Source organism: Ursus americanus, chromosome 18, assembly GCF_024610735.1.
Source record: "Ursus americanus isolate L20-20 chromosome 18, mUrsAme1.1.p, whole genome shotgun sequence".
Classification (NCBI taxonomy): Eukaryota; Metazoa; Chordata; class Mammalia; order Carnivora; family Ursidae; genus Ursus; species Ursus americanus.
Window position 1 is genome coordinate 11,548,028 of NC_142144.1, and position 13,384 is coordinate 11,561,411.

Consider the following 13,384-nt stretch of genomic DNA (forward strand, 5'->3'; position numbering starts at 1 on the left):
TCTCTCTTCGTCAAGTAAATAAAACCTTTATAAATAAACAAACAAATAAAATATTAAAAAAACAACAACACAAAAATATAATGTTTTTTAGAATCAGATTTTAGTAGAAGAGAATAAAACCAAGAAGAAAAAACCTTGTAATGTTAAATCTGCATTGGAAATATCAATATGAACTTATGATTTAAAAAATAAGTATATTTACTTGCCCTATCCACTGAAAGGACCTATCAGCAATGACATCCAGTGGAGAAGAGCATACCTAGTGCCCAAATAACTTAATTTTCAGTGCCATTTCCCACTAAAAGAAACCTTGGAGAAATGTTCCTTGGAGCTGGTTCTAGATGTGGGGCAGGAAAAGTGCTAGCTGAGTCTGGGACATCTTGTGTCAAAAAGCAAGGGAGCTGGGGTGCCTGGGTGGCTTAGTGGGTTAAGTATCTAACTCTTGGTTTTGGTTCAGGTCATGATCTCATGGGTCATGGGATCCAGCCTAGCATCAGACTCCACGCTCAGTGGGGAGTCTGTTTGAAGATTCTTTTCCTCTGCCCCTCACTCTCACGTGCTTTCTCTCTCTCTCAAATAAATACATCTTAAAAAAAAAAAAAAGCAAGGTTGCTGTCAAAGACCAGCAGTTCATGTCCAGAGGACCCAGGAACTCACTTGTAAAGCCTACCCCAGATTTGAGACAACTTGTGTATGCATGATGAAGAACTATGGCAATGGACATTGAATTTTAAGAATATTCTATTAGTTCATAGGGAGTTGGGGTGGGGGGAGAGGAGGGTGAGGGGTGTGGAGAGAAAGGTAGAGCTCTTCTTTGCATAAGATCACCAGAGAATAAATGAAAAAGGAATGATATAATTAGAAAATCATCTTTTTGTATACCCCAGTGTAATAATTTAGTTCAGGCAAGGATCATTGGCGGATGCAAAAACTGCTAAGTTGTTAGGGAAAAAGGATATTCACACAGTATTAAAGTATCACGTCACAGATTACTTACTACTTACAAAAGGGAAAATAATTTTATAATGTGGAGATCTGGCGTTTATCACCTTAACCAAGTGATTAATCTTAGGATCACCAAGGTGACATCAAGTACTCCCTGACTTGATGCAGTAAGAACTATGTAACATTACCTCTGGTTATATTATTGCCAGAAATGAGGAAATAATCAGAGAAATCATAATGTGGGGCATTCCATATGACAGTTGCCCTAGACTCCTAAAAAAGGCACTGACATGAAAAATGAAAACAAAGGTAAGGAGACTGGGGTATTTTTTAATAACCTTTTTCTCCTTGATTACTTTGGAAGGTATATAGTCTTTTTCAGTTCTTTTGATGGATTTTTTTTAAAGAAAATTTGTCATGCATCTTTGACTTACTAGAGTCTGTTTTTACTTGATACTGTTACCCTTTATCTTGACAATGTATGCATCTTAGAACACTTTAACTTCTTTACCCGCATCTCAGCTTAGTTGTTATAGTTGTGTACTTTATATATTTAAACCTCACAAGTCAATATTGTTATATTTTGTAACATTTGAACTGTTAGTATTAATTTGAATTTATCTGTTTACAGTTGACTCTTGAACAACACAGGTTTGAACTGCATGGGTCCACTTGTACATGGATTTTTTTCCGTATAGTATAGTACTGTAAATGTATTTTCTCTTCCTTATGATTTTGTTTTCTTTCTTTCTTTCTTTTTTTTTTTTTAGATTTTGTTTATTTGAGAGAGAGTGAGGGCGAGAAAGAGAAAGAACTCACAAGGAGGGAGAGGGAGAGAGAGAAGCAGACTCCTCATTGAGCCCGGAGTCTGATGAGGGGCTCAATTCCAGGACCCTGGGATCATGACCTGAGCTGAAGGCAGACCCTTAACCAACTGAGCCACCAAGGCACTCCTTATGATTTTCTTACTAACATTTTCTCTAGCATACATTATTGTAGGAGTACAGTATATAATACCTATGACATACAAAATATGTGTTGAGTGTTTATGTTATCAGTGAGGTTTCAGGGCAGCAGTAGGCTATTAGTAGTGAAGTTTTGGTGGAGTCAAAAGTTATATGCAGATTTTGTGCATGGGGAGGGGTCAGCACCCCTAACGTCTTATGTTGGTCAAGGGTCAACTGTATTTATCTATTTCTTTGCTCCTCTTCTGTCTGAACTCTGATCTTTTATCTGTGATAATTTTCTTTCTGTTGGAAGAACAGCCTTCAGAATTTTTTTATTTTAATAAATATTTTATTTATTTGACAGAGAGAGACACGGCGAGAGAGGGAACACAAGCAGGGGGAGTGGGAGAGGGAGAAGCAGGCTTCCCGCCAAGCAGGGAGCCCGATGCGGGGCTCAATCCCAGGACCTTGGGATCATGACCTGAGTGGAAGGCAGACGCTTAATGACTGAGCCACCCAGGTGCCCCTAGAATTTCTTTTAGTATAGGTCTTCTGGTGGTGAACTCTCTTTTCTCCCCCCACCCTCCCCGAAAGTGCATTCATTCCTGAAGGACATATTCCCTGGATATAGAATTCTGTATTGCAAATTACTTTCTTTAAGCACATTGAAGATAACCATTCCTCTTCTGGCTTCCATTGTAAATATCGAGAGCTGTCAGTCTGCCTCTCCTTTGAGGGTAATTTGTCTTTTTGCTCTCACTTACATTTTATAACAACCTTGTGGGATGTAGGTTTTATTTTTGTTTGTGCAGGTGCGAATAGAAACTCAGGACAACTTGCCAGCCAAACAGTTAGCAAATGGTAGATTAAAATCCAGGTCTATTGGACATCAACTCCTGTACTTTCCCCACTTTGCCTTACTGCCTCTCACTAAAGAAAAGTATATACTCATCTCTTCAACAGTATTTATTCAGCTCCCGTTATATGTATAACACTGCTGCAGACTGAGGTGGATACCAGATTTTGAGGCATAATGCTGACCCTCAGTTTTATGGTTTAGAGAAAAACATGCCAAAAACATTAGAGTTGCAATGAGGCAGTATATGGCTAATAGCTAAAATGGTGATAGCTTGCAGTAATTAAAGAGTTTATGCAAAGGGAATTTCACATTTGTCTGGAAGTGCCAAAGATTGCCCTGGAAAGAAGGTGGAATGTTGTCTGAACCCCGGGCAGATTTGTTGAGGGTGGAAATTGTAGAGGCTGTTTTAGGCAGGGGCAAATCATTTGAAGAAAGGCACGGAGGGCTAAATGATGGATTTGGGGGATGGCAGCACCGTTGATTTGGCTCTAGCTGAAGGTTGTAAATGTTGTTGGAGATAAGATTGTATGTGAGGTGATGCCTCATTATGGAGAGCCATATATTCCTATTCTCTATCTTCTAGGTGGCAGGGAGCCCTTGAAGAGTTGTTTGGGGTGGAGTGATACAATGAAAGCAGAAAGTATTACTTGGAGGGTAAGAGCTTGTCCTGATTCCATATTCCAACCTAAATTTCAAATTATGGCTGTATCACTTCCTCACTAATACTGTAAGTTAGTTATCTTTTCAAAGCCTCAGTTTCCTCATTTGTGAATTTGAAATAATTATAGTACTTCATAGTTGTTGTGAGGATTAACTAAGTTAATATGTGCAATGTACTTAGAACAATGGCTGGAACAGAGTAAGCACAATTCAAGTATTTGGCATCATTTTATTATTATTACTAAATGAGATGATACATATTAGTAACCAGTGTCTGGCACATGGTTAATCACAATTCTGGTTACCAATAGAATGTGTATAGGATAAATATTATTATTATTTTTTTTTTAAAGATTTTTTTTTTTTTTATTTATTTATGTGACAGAGAGACAGCCAGCGAGAGAGGGGAACACAAGCAGGGAGAGTGGGAGAGGAAGAAGCAGGCTCCTAGCCGAGGAGCCTGATGTGGGACTCGATCCCGGAACGCCGGGAACACGCCCTGAGCCGAAGGCAGACGCTTAACGACTGTGCTACCCAGGCGCCCCAGGATAAATATTATTAACCAAATTATCTTTTCATACCGTTGCACCTGGGTATAGGGAATGTAAAACCTTTGAAGTCGTGTTAATGTATGGATAAGCTATGTGATTCACTGAGGTCATGTCCCCATTGCATCATTTTTGTGATTACGTATTACATATCATTCCTAATCTCCTCAGTTAATTCATTTTATCAGTAACAATAATAGTGAAGAAAACATCCCATGTTAAGACTCTGTCGTCAGGGGGTGCCTAGATGGCACAGTCAGTTAAGTGACTCTTGGTTTCAGGTCAGGTCTGTTGGGCTCCACACTCAGTGCAGAATCTGCTAAAGTTTCTCTCTCCCTCTCCCTTTGCTCCCTGCCTCCCCCTGCCCTCCCAGGCATGCACGCTCGCTCTTTCTCTCCCAAATAAATAAAGAACTCTTTAAAAAAACCAGACTCTGTAGTCATAAGAGAGAGAAGGAGGTAGTTAAATCTGTGATGAAACTTGTGTCATAGGAGGAAGCTGTAAATATGCCGTAGGAAAGATGTAGGAATTGTGCTGGTTCCTGAATTTAGAAACATCATCTCTGGGTTCTATTTAACATTGTTTCTTCAGGAAATGGTGTGTAACCTGAGGATGCTAACTAAGCTTCTGCCATAGGTATGAAGAATAAAAAACCGCTTTCTCTGTTAACATTTTTTCCAAGGGAAATTGTATAGAGTCATTGAAGCTACAGGACTGACGGACTAGGAATGCATTTAAGTGAGGGCTCATTAATCTTTTAAGAAGTAGAAAAGCAAACATATGTCAGAGAAGCAGTGTGGATTTACAGTATTAAAATGCCAGTATCTTCAAATATTGTCACAAAGGAGAATGGGAAATGATTTAAGAATGGATACCACTTATGTATTTCTTTTAAGGTTGAATAATTCAGCATAAAACCAGATGACTTTACTGACAATATCTGACAAGCAGCTAATTGTAATTTTAAGTGAGGTTTAACTTATTTAACTTATTGGAATGATTTTGCTAGAGAAATTTCCTTTCAGTTAATGTACTCTTTAAGTCTAGAGGGACTAAACACATGGTGCTGTTTTTTAGATTGTATGTCAGATATTCTGTGGTCTCTAATTACTAATGATTTGAACATTTTTGTTTTAATTGGCAGTTTTTTTTAAAAAAAGAAAATTCCTGTAAATACTTCCACATTTTTCCTATTTTCTATATTCTTTGTGCTTTCTATAAATTGGCAAGGGAAGAACTTTGCATATGGTCTGTTTTTCTTGGAATAAGGTTTTTTTGTGTCTTCTTTTCTTTCTGGTCTGCTTTCCTAACCTTTGACCACTCTGTTAACAGATGATCAATTTATCCTTGTATTCATCATTTTGATTAACTGTTTCGAAAAAGCTCAAGTTCTAACAGTGACTTAAGTTTTCTCATGACAGCATCCTTTAGGATTGTATAACTCATTTCATTATGACAGTTTCGATTCTTGAAGCTCCTTTTATCTTTTGAGTTTTTATCTGTGTAATGCTGAATGGAAGGCCTAACCTTAACATTTTAAGTTACTGGATGATTGTTTCTTTCTGACCCCTTAAGCTGAATTTTTAGTTAGTTGGCTATACCTTATGAAGTAGACAAGGCAGGTATCTTTTACTTGAAGACACTTTAGTGTAGCGATCCACAGGTTTTGGCACCTAACAGATTTGGGTTCAAATTGTACATTTGCCCTTGTGGTGAGTCTCAGCTCCTCAAATGAGGAGCCTTAAAATGGAGACTGATCATGGGCTGATGTAAACATTAAGTTAGATTATTAATGTAAAGTGTCTTGTACACACTGTGGTACATGGGGGATCAAAAATGAAGTAACTGCCAAGGTGATGATTTTACAAGATTGGTCGTGATGTGGTAGCAGTGTTTGCTGTTTATATGAGCAGTTTCCTCAAATGAATTATCTGGGAATAAAGCACCTTTAGAATGAATTGTAGTCAGCATCTCAGTTGAAACACACTCTTATACACTTGAATTTTCTTCCCAGCAAGCAAAGGGTGCACAGTAACTGTGCTCATAGCATCTGCTTGCTTACAGCCTAGTAGAGATACGGCCCTAGGGCAAGATTGTCTAAGTTATGAGTCATATGCCTCCCACGAAAATACCAAGACAGACACCTTTGCTTGGTGGCTCAGTCCATTAAGCATCTGACTTGATTTTGGCTCAGGTCCTGATTTCAGGGTTATGAGATCAAGCCCTGAGTTGGGCTCAGTGCTCGGTGTGGAGCCTGCTTAAGATTCTCTCTCTCTCTCTTTCTCTCTCTCCCTCCCTCCCCCCATTTCCCTGCTCACATGTGCGCGCGCTCTCTCTCAAAAAAATACCAAGACAGTCATAATTGGGTCATTAGTCATTTTTTCATTTGTTTATTTTTTTGACAAATATTTGAGAGCTTACTCTCCAGGTACTGTGATATATACAAAGAGTACGGCAGAGAACAAAACATAATATCTGCCTTTAAGGAACATGTAGTTATAGAACTGTTCAGTGGTGCAACATAAGGCAAAGCTAGTACAGAGGGAGCATGTGGGAGGGCTAATTTATTCAGTCCTGGCTGGGAATGGGCCGAGGTAGAGGTCAAGATCAGGGAAGGCTGCTGGGGAAGGTGCTGTCTAAGCTGAGGGCATAATGAGGGTAAAAGGTCTAAGAAGTTAAGGGTGGTATTTTGAAATTTTTATTCTAAGAGTTGAGCATCTTATTTCTGAGAATAGGTTACTGAGGAAGCATGCTCACGTCTAATTTCCAGCAGAAGTGGGAAATCAGATTTTAGAAATGCTTTCTTTTTCTCGTTGTTGGGGATAGGGAGGGAGTGGGCCTAACTTTGTGATCTGGAAAAACTAGAGTCCGGAATCTCACTTGGAAGCTGGAGTTTTAAACATTACCAACGATGTCTTTATTTAGTTTCTGTAATTTTGTTACAATAAATGTTGACTCAGTAGCAAAAGGGATTAGCATGGTTCTGGTCCCTACCCCACCTCCATCCTTAAGAATTAAGATCTGAGAGGCTAAATGATTGGGTGAGCAGTGCAGATAGTACTAAGAACACTGGGCTTTGGAATCAGGCAGCTGATTTAGTACATGAATCATAAATAAACATAAATAACATGAATACATAAACAAACGAATTCATATCTTGGCTCTGTCATTCACCCTATGGTATTGGGCAAATAATGTCTCTGTTAAGAAGGTTGAAAGACATTCTTGTTTAGTTTCAAAATGGGTCTTGTTAATGTAGATGGTTCTTCAGGGATGAGGAACCCAAGACTCAGGTAAGTTACATGCTTGCTCTTCTGTACACATATATGTATGTATATATGTGTGTGTTTGTGTGCATGTATATATGTGTATATGTCAAGATTCATAAAGATGTTAATAGATTTTTATGTTTGTTCTTTCATAACTGTATAAGATAGGTAGATAGAGGTGTAACCGCAGAAGAAATGAAGTGGTGCTTTGAAGGGAGAATTGGTTTTAGACTTGAGTTGGGATGAAGGAAGGCTTCCTGGAGAGGTAGCCTTTGAGAGATGAGTGGGCTTTTTTGGCAGATGCTTTATAGCAGAGTGAGTCATAAGGAGCTCCAGTTCTGTAGACAGGTTATCTGGTTTGAATCCTGGCTTTGCCATTGACTAGCTGTTTGATCTCAGATAAATTACTCTTCTAGACTATTGTTTCTTCTGTAAAATTGATATAATGACATCTTCCACAGAGGGTTTTTGAGGATTAAATGAAGTAATGCATGTAAAATGCTTACCCAACTGCTTGGTGTACAGCAAACATTGCTGTTATTGCTGTGGCATCATCATTATTACTGATAGGGATTGGGGAGGCCTTTTTAGGCAAGAGAGAATTTATTCTGCTCTGTCTTGATAAACTGTCGTTTTTGGTTTGTTTGTTTTTTAAGATTTTATTTATTAGAGAGAGGGAGCACACAAGCAGGGGGAGCAGGAGAGGGAGAAGCAGGCTTCCCACTGAGCAGAGATCCCGACGCAGGGCTCTATCCCTGGGCCCTGGGATCATGACCAGAGCCGAAGGCAGACGCCCAACTGAGTGAGCCACCCGGGTGCCCCTAAACTATCAAATTTTGATAAATAATCTAGTGGTTGTATTTTTCCGTTTATGAATCACACACTGAATAATTGAGATTTAGTCCAGATTCTTCTTGAACTGCAGAATTTGTTGCAGACTGAAAAAAACACCAGTCACAAGCTCATGGTGTATTGTGTTGCTGTCCCTTGAGTTCAGGACTCGCTGTCATTGGTTAGGTTGGAAGGGTCATCTTCTCTGTTTATATAACACTGTACTTTCTAAAATACTTGCCCAACTGTTACTCCGTGATCCTCACAGTAGCCTTGTGAAGCACATAGAGTGGGAAGTCTTATTTTTTTCCAGAAGCAAAATCCACAGGGCCAGGGGAAAGGTCTCTGTGGCTGTTAGGGCCATTCCAACATTATATAGCCCTGGTCTTCTGACTTACATTCCATTTTTTTCCTTTACTTTTTTGTGCATTGAAGTCTGTCAGTAAACCTGAGTTTGCATTTAATTGCTGCCATTTACTAGTTGAGTGATCTTGTAAGAGTTCTTTATGAGTCTGTTTTTCCATCTGTCAGATGATGAGACCTTGAATCACACAGGATTGTCTGTGATGCTGAATTTGTGTAATGCTTTGTAGGAATTGCTTTGTATAATGTTGTAGGTAGTGTGTATTAAGACACAGTTTATTCACTAATTGCTGTCTTATCTGCCTAATGATAATGCAGGTGGGAAATAGTCCTATTTCAATACTGCCTCTAATGTTTTTATCCTACTTACTTGAGGGTAAGATCTTTGATAGTGATGTGAAGGCTCTATCTTGGGAAAACCTAGGTGATCTGGGAGTGTTTGACAGGAGAATAATAATACTTCACAAAATAACAATCTATTTTTCACATCATTACTTGTGTTGCTTGTTCTTTCCCCTTTGTCTTTCTCTTGCTCTCTCCCTTTTTTGGTTTAGTATTACCCAGGTGGTTAAACAATTTAAAGCTTTCCAGCTAATAAATACATTATTTTAGAAGTTTGAAGTTTCTTTCCCACGGGAAATTCAGACAACGGGATTTCTTTTACATATGAAGATCATTTTTCATGTGTGTTTATCAGTTATTTATATACTGTTTTCCTCATGAACCTCTGTCAGAGGTAGGTGAATATATAGTTCTATAAATACCATATTAACTGGAATTACAAAATGTACAAATTGAATAGAACAAATTATTTCTATAATCTTATTTTTTGTTGAATGTTAAATATATACATGGGCACTTATTTATTAAGTGGTTGAGTTATTGTTATGAAAACCCTAATCTTAAGTTTTCTAATAGCTGAGAAAATTTGCAGTAAGGAAGAATTTTTGCATTTGACTTGTTCTTTTTCTGAACAGAGGTTGTGAAAAAACACTGAGGTTGACTTGGAAGTGTCATTTATGAGTTATGAGACTCTTGAGTTGGCATCTACGTTTTAAGGGTTGGGCAAGAAACAAGTTTTAAAATACAAGGATATTTTCTATGGACATGGAAGTTTTTGTTCCCTTTCCAGTATGTAGCAAGCTATGAGTACTTATTAAATTGCAGTTTCATGAATACTGTTGTATTGAGTATGCCAGGAGTCCAATTATAGTTTGTGACATAGACATAATAACTGGCCTAATAACTTAGGATACCATGTCAGCAATTCATATTTTTGAAGTTATCCACATTAGGAAAAATAGTATAACAGCTGTTTACAGCTGAGTAGATTTGACTTTAATTAAAAAAGTTATACTCCAGGGGCCCCCGGGTGGCTCACTTGTTAAGCGTCTGCCTTCAGCTCAGGGCATGATCCCAGGGGCCTGGGATCGAGCCCCACATTGGGCTCTCTGCTCTGCTGGGAAGCCTGCTTCTTCCTCTCCCACTCCCCCTGCTTGTGTTCCCTCTCTCGCTGGTTGTCTCTCTCTCTGTCAAATAAATAAATAAAATCTTAAAAAAAAAAAAAAAGTCATACTCCAGTCAAGAAGACCAAACTCAGTTTAGTCAACATAGGCTTTAGTTAACATAGGGTTAGAAGCTTTTAAAAAAATTGTATAGAGAGACACCTGGATGGCTCAGTCCCTAAGTTACTCATAGTGATCAAGTCCCACGTTGGGCTTCCTGCTCAGCGGGGAGTCTGCTTCTCCCTCTCCCTCTGCCTGCTGTTACCTCTGCTTGTGCTCTTTCTCTCTCTCTTTCAGACAAATAAATAAATAAAATCTTTAAAAAAATTGGATATAATGTGGATGGAATTAGATCATGGATTAGCTGTAATCCTTGTTTAAGGCATGCTGTCATTGGCTCTCACATAGCCTTGTTTTTGTTTTATTTTATTTATTTTAAAAGATTATTTATTTTAGAGAGAGAGAGAGAGAGAGCATGCACATGGGGGGGGCACAGAGGGAAAGAATCTCAAATGGACTCCTCACTGAACATAGAGCCTGATGCGGGGCTCCATCCCAGGACCCTGAGATCACGACTGGAGCCGAAATCAAGAGTTGGACACCCAACCGACTGAGCCATCCAGGCTTATTCTCTTTTTAGAATTTAAGAAGCCCCTGTAAACCCACCACCAGAACAAAAGGATAGGTCCTTAATAATCTACGTCTGACTTTTTTTAGGTTCTCCCACCCTTATGCTTCTCCCCTCCCCCCAGAATTTACAACCTGAATTCTGTGTTCCTCATTCTCTAGTTTTCCAGTTTTGTATAGCTTCATGACATCTTTATGGATTCATAGAAAGTATATCTTTTTGTTTTGGGTTTAATTTTACAAAAAAGACATTCTATATGTAATCATTTGAGACTTACTATTTTTATTTAATATTGTATTGCTAAGATTTATCCGTGTTGTTGTGTGTTACTGTAGTAGTTGCATACACTTTGCTGAGTAATAATCCATTATATCAAAGTAACATAGTTTATTCATTCATTCTCCTGTGAATGGGTATTTTCCATGTTTTCTAGGTTTTTTTGCTACCGTGAATAATTTTGCTGTGATCATTTTAATACATGTCTCTTGTACATGTAAGTTTCTCTTCATACATACCTAGGAGTAAAACCCCTGGGTAATAGAGTATGGGGTTATTCAATTTGTGGAAATTATGCCAGGCATTTTTTCCCATTGTCAATCTGTAAAAGACCCTACAGACATATCCCTTCTAACAGTTGGAATTGTCAGACTAAATTTTTGTACCTTGAATGGGTATAAATGGTATTACATTTTCATTGGTTTTGTGTTTTTTGTTTTTTTTCCTGTGAAATGCTTGTTTGTGACCTCTTTTTTTTTTTCCCCCTCACCTGGGTTTTTTGTGCTTTTCCTTTGGATTTCAAGTCGTCTTTATGTAGTTTTGATACTTTTGTTAGATGTACATATTCTAAAAGTCTTTTCAGTTTGACTTTTCACATTCTTTAAGGTGTTTTTGATAACCAAAAGTTCTAGATTTTAATATACTTGAATATATTTTATAGCCAGCACTTCTGTGTCTTTAAGGAATTGTTTTTCTTTTTCTTATTTTATATGCCAGTATCTGTTCATGTTACAGATGACATTTATTTAAAGGTCTGAGGTTGCAGTGGTAGGACAACAGAGGGGACAGAATGTAGCTTAAGATGTGAATAACACTCATTTCTCCTCCCCAGCCCCAAAAAGAAAATAAACCCTTGTTAAAAGCTGGATTCATATTTGTGCTTTAAACCTGAGTGGAGGTCACTGGTCTGCTATCATGATTTTTCCCTAACCTCTTACCAGCCTATATGTCTCCTGAATGATTTACCCTTTCTCTGGACCTTACTGTATGGTTAAAAAAAAGTTTTTTTTTATAATGACCAACAGGTGAGAAAATGATTATGACCTTCCTGATCCATTTAGACAAACATTAAAAGGATGTTACATGAATATATGTTTATATTAGAAGTTACTTTTATTCTTGAATGTTAAAATAGTTGGAATAACGTCTTTGGTTATTCCCCTGGATAAATCTATGTAGGAGTATGTCTCATTCCATTAAATACATACACACACACACACACACACACACACACACACACTTTTTAGTCTTCTTTGATGGAACTTTCTTGTATCTTCTTTCCAACATCAGTATTTAGTTTAAACTGAAAAATTTCGTAATCCCCAAAGGCTAAGAGCTAAAATAATTTTCTGCTTAAGAGGACCAAGGTTCAGGGCGCCTGGGTGGCTCAGTCATTAAGCATCTGCCTTCGGCTCAGGTCATGATCCCAGCGTCCTGGGATCGAACCCTGCGTCAGACTCCCTGCTCAGTGGGAAGCCTGCTTCTCCCTCTCTAGCTCCCACCTGCTTGTGTACTCTCACTTGCTGTCTCTCTGTCAAATAAATAAATAAAATCTTTAAAAAAAAAAAAAAAAAGAGGACCAAGGTTCCTTTTTGTTTCTGAATATTTTACACATGTGGGCATAATTTTAAAAACATTTTGAAATTATAAATTGTATTGGGCATATATACAAAATGGAATATAATAAATAATGTGTACTCACCACACACAACTTTTTCACAAGCTAGCATTTTGCCAAATTTGCTTTGTTTTCTTAAGAAGTAGTACTCACATACGTACCATGTGTGTATCCCTCCTTATGCTGTTCTATTCCTTTTCCTTGTGATAACCACTCCTGACTTTTTTGTCATTACCTTGAATGATTTTTGCACTAAAATAATTATCCATAAATTATATATAACATTGTTTTATGCATTTTCAAACTCTTTATAAAAGGAATCACTTTGTACGAATTATTCTGCAACTAGTTTTTCCACCCAGCATTGTTGTGGGTTTAGAAATGATGAGATGTATCACTGTAATTCATTACACAATTTATATCTTCATTCTCATTGATGGACATTTAGGTTTCCAGTGTTTTGTGATTATAAAAAGTGCTGCAGTAAGCATTGTTTTTAACCTGTCTTACTGTGTTTGTGTTAGAGTTTCTCTACATAATGTAACCAGAAATAGTATTGTTGCTGTAGGATATCCACACCTTTGATTATTATTTATTACTAAATTGCTTCCCAAGATGGTTTTATAGTTTTGGTTTTGTGCAGTTAATATAAGGGATTCTTTAAAGCAGACATATTGTGCCTGAAGAAAATATGACATGAAAATCTCATTTTACTACAGGTAAATTGAATATTGGCTGTTTTAAATTTGTTCCTGTTTAAAAGCCTTCTTATAGAAATAATCAAACATATACAAGTAGAGAGAGCACCTGTGAACCATGGAGAACCCCTATCTGTTTGCAATAGTTATCAACTTAAGTCCAGTCTCATTTCACTATCCCGCAACCCCCAACTACATTATTTTAAAGAAAGTCTCAGATTTATATATAATTTCATC

At 37.6% G+C, this 13,384-nt stretch overlaps 1 protein-coding gene across 5 annotated transcripts in view; it reads left to right on the forward strand.

Moving 5' to 3' along the window:
* Positions 1-2,427: 2,427 nt before the first annotated feature.
* The window catches only part of STRBP (spermatid perinuclear RNA binding protein), a 94,999-nt gene continuing 84,042 nt past the window's right edge, over positions 2,428-13,384 (forward strand). For 4 of the 5 annotated variants that reach the window (XR_015727311.1, XR_015727312.1, XM_045790996.2 and 1 more), the window contains exon 1: positions 2,431-3,405. The gene's annotated coding sequence lies outside the window, so the exon portion shown is untranslated. Of the gene's footprint in view, positions 3,406-13,384 lie in introns of all 5 variants that reach the window. The other variant, XM_087869388.1, reaches the window with a different exon arrangement.